This window comes from Phymastichus coffea, unplaced genomic scaffold (assembly GCF_024137745.1).
Source record: "Phymastichus coffea isolate CEN01 unplaced genomic scaffold, Cenicafe_Pcof_1.1 PCOF00236, whole genome shotgun sequence".
Classification (NCBI taxonomy): domain Eukaryota; kingdom Metazoa; phylum Arthropoda; class Insecta; order Hymenoptera; family Eulophidae; genus Phymastichus; species Phymastichus coffea.
In genome coordinates, this window is record NW_026707047.1 from 131,081 (window position 1) to 135,183 (window position 4,103).

Below are 4,103 nucleotides of genomic sequence, written 5' to 3' on the forward strand. Positions count from 1 at the left end.
GCGGACAAAGAAAGGCTTCTTTCTTTTTGCCGTATTCCTTCGAAATACGCACTAGTTCGATTTGCATCTTTTTTTTATGATTCTTAATTTTGCGCAAGCAGCCTTGCAAATTTGGACTCACACATTAGTTTCATCGCGAGTATCTCCGCGCTTGGATGCAAATTCACCTCGGAATCGATATAATCAAGAGAAAGCGCAAGATAGACCGACATTTAAGATCCTTCGGGAAAATTGCGAGTCAAGCAACGGCGACTAACTAACTAGCCCAGAAGCCCGTGCACGCAAACCAACAACAAAAAAACAGGGAAACCAAACGCATTCGTAGCAATAAAAAACAACAACCGTTCTAGCAATTAAACCTTCAAGCTACCAAATTGCAAGCTACCGTCAAGTCAAGCCGTCGCGCAATCAAAGTCTGTAAAATGCTACGCTCCGCGCCAAAAAAGGGAAGCTCTAATCTCGGGCGAAATTCAGTGTGCAGCAGCAGCAGCAGCAGCAGCAGCACAGGTGTGCGAGGACCGAGAACGGAGCGGAGCCGCGGTAGCTCCTGCCACGAATATTTTTCGAAAAGCACGATGGGGTTGTTTACCGACCGCTGGTATAATTATCGACGTCGTAAAATGCGCGAGTTTCCGAGCCGTATTTCAAGGATTTGATACCGCGCGTGTGGGCGCGCGCATTAACATTCGACAATGTCGAAATAAGTTATCCTGCAATCGCATACGTAAACCGCTGATTTTATAAAGGATCTGTAAGCGAGTTTCGAAGTCGTAAAAGCCGATTATGACCGTATTCATTTTTTCCCCCTCTCGTGCAATCAATTGAGGCTTGTTTATTTGACTAATCTTTGGAGCTTTAATTGCTCGCGCGCCTCAAATTGAGATTTTATAGTTTTTAATAGATCCCCTTTTAATGAAAAATTGCAATTCATTATTTGGCCGTTATGGTTTAACGAACGATCTTAGCGTTGAAAAAGCCGCAGCACTTTTTTTCGAGATTATTATTCACGACTGTTTTGAATGTACAAGGCGAACGGTTTGCAAATCGAGGCTATAAATAATTAATAGCGGTACAAACGGCTGAAAGCGCATGCGCGCATCACGAATCGGCGCATTGCAAAAACAAGAGAGAAAGAGCGCAAATAAAAGCAAAACGTACACGTATGTATGAAGGATGAAGAAGGAAGAAAGGCGAAAGGAACGGCGGAGAGATTGTGGGCAGCTATCGGCCACAAGGAATTACCATCTGAAAAGCCCAAGTCGACGCTTATGTTTATTTCAATTACCGTCGTTTTATCCCCTTTTACCGATTTGCGCGACCTTCTCTTTGTCGGTAAGAGCAAAGATTCCTTCACGGCTAACATCGACAAGGCAATTCCGAGTAAATATTAGACTTGTGTCACTGATTATCAACGAATAGACAAACTCGACGTCTTGTTTCGGCAAAATCCGATTTCACTTTGTCTCCCAGAAAATATATATTCAAACGCATAGAAAACAGACGTCGCCAACATACGACATCGTTTTTAATAGCCACGTCGTCAAATGCGAACGAGCTTTCGAACATTCGGTGCACCAGTGTTAATTGAATTTATACTACATCGTAAACCTCTCGGTTCATTCTTTCTTTGCGAATGAAAAAATATATTGAATTTTAAAAGCTCATTAAAATCTTTCGGTATCCTCGGAGTAATATATTTCCAAACTTTAATCGACGCATTACTCAGACTCAAAAAAAAAAAAAAAAATAAAATAAAAATGACGAGAAAAAAAATGAGTTGCTTAGATAAACACACTGAAAAGAGTGGTATGCCATCAAAACGTCGCTAAGAGCATGCTCATATCGTTTTCGTGCCAGTCTCCTAATTAGCGCTAAGTAATGATTTTTTTGCTTTCACGTCCGACCGCAACGTTCGCGTGGAAGTGTCAAGACTTGGCGACAAATGTACACAGAAATACGCGTTTTGCAATGTACCGGCATTATACGGATTATACGGCAACCGACCAAGCCCCGCGTATCGTGTATGCAAAAAAAAGAGCACGTCAAGCCGCATCATTATCGACGCCGGTCAGTAAAGGGAGGTCCCCGGCTATCAGGTTATCATAAAAGCGTGGAGCTCGCCCGTGCATATAAAAGGCGCGCGCGCAGAGAGAAAGAGAGAGAGAAGGAAGTAGGCGGTATAGATATACACTTAAACACGTTCGCACGGAAAAGTAACGGCGCTGCTGTGCGCACGCCCGCGATTTTACAAAAGCGCGCGGCGTTGCGCAAGATTCGCTCCCCGCGTTTTCGCGTAATCGAAGCTGTGCCCCCTCCCCTCTCACCGAAAAGAGAAGCGTACGCGACACCCTCATCCCCGACGTAGCAAACGCGGCCTCGAAAGAGAGAGAGAGAGAGAGAGAAGCAATTACTATGGATAGTAGTGCGGCGATGGTGGGAGAGAGAGGTCTGACAGATGGCGAGCCGGTTTTATTCCAAAGAGGGAGAGCGCGCGCGTTGCGCATGCGCGGCGGGCGTGGGAACGGAGCTGAGCTCAGCTCCTGCCGCATGCACGCACCGGCCGCGAGTGAAGCGAGAGAGCGACCCGACGCTCAAAAGCTCCTACATGCACGGGGCAAGGGAGGGGGAGCGTCGGCCACGCTTTTCAAGCCGTGGTTCTCAATCCCCCCACCGCGGGCAGCCTTCGCGCCCAAAACGCCGGCCAGCTCGAGCCTCGTTCGAGAGTTGTTGCTCGGACGCCGGACAGAGGAGGGATTAACCGCCGGCATGAGACAGACGCTCCGGGGATGAATCTTTTTCAGAGCGGCGGCTGATACGTGGCCCTCGCTGCGGTCGCCGCTTGAACCCATGTAGTTATCGCCGATGCGCGACCAGTGTCGTAAACCGTCGTTCATCGATGTTCTTTACGCGTTGGACATACACTGCCGACGTCACATTTCAATCCACCTACCAATCAAATGATCGACGAGAAAGTAACTAGGCCAATTAATCGGGCGCGAAATCCACGTCGTTGGACTGCAGCTGCTAACGGCAACGCGCACGAAGGCGCTCGTAGCGCAGATTTGATTTGGGCACGCGTGCTTTTCCCACCCCGGAGAGGCGTAGGAAGAAGAAAGGAAGTGAATGAAAAGGAGAGCGCAACAGATGAGAGCGCGCCGATAAACTCTCTCTGGCTTTGGCGCCGCGCGCGCAACGCCAGACAATGGCAGAATCTGGCGTCTTGCTCTCGAGAGGAAACGCGAGACGCGTGTGAGAAACGTTCCAACTTTCTTCGTTACCTCCCTCTCTCTCTCTCTCTCTCTCTCTCTCTCTCTCTCTCTCTCTCTCTCTCTCTCTTTCTCTCGCTGTACGTGTGCGAGCAGTGAGACTTTTCCACTACGACGCGTTCCTCTTCGCACGTCATTGCGCGTACGCGTTCGGCTTGGCTTAACGGGGGACGCTGATTCGATTGGGACCTGATACGATCGCTGTCGTCGATAACGCCGACGAATTATCATTTACAGGGCGGCACGCAACGCACCCACAACCTCTCATGCCCTTTTCTGCTGACCGTTGCACCCGAAATTGCAGGATCAGTTATAAGGCGATACGAGAATCGATACTCCAGCAACGAAAGTCATAAAGCGAGATCCATTGTGCGGGTTCTTTTTGATAATGCAAAGCGTCGCAGGACTCTCACGTACGCGGACTGGTATACAGTTGACAAAAGAACAACGAGGCGGTGGTGCGCGCAGGCAGGCGCACCCATCGTACTCACGCGCGCACACATATGCATTGAACTTTTTATTCGAGGCGAGACGCGCGACGCGTCGCGGCACGTGCTTGCGGATATGCCACCCTGACATTATTTATGAGCATTTATATATCGGAGGTGTGTGTATCGTCGGCGAATAGTACGTAAGAGGATTGAGGGCTTAGCTAAGATTATAGAAAAAAAGAATAATTTTTTTTGGTAAGGGTTACTGTGGCGGCACATTTAATTTTCGATTGATTCAGTAATGATATTTGGAAACTACGTGTAGAAGACATTCAGTAAATTTCACTTCAATTCTTTATCTTGAATCAAAACAATTGCAACTAGTATACTATAAATAGTCAATCCG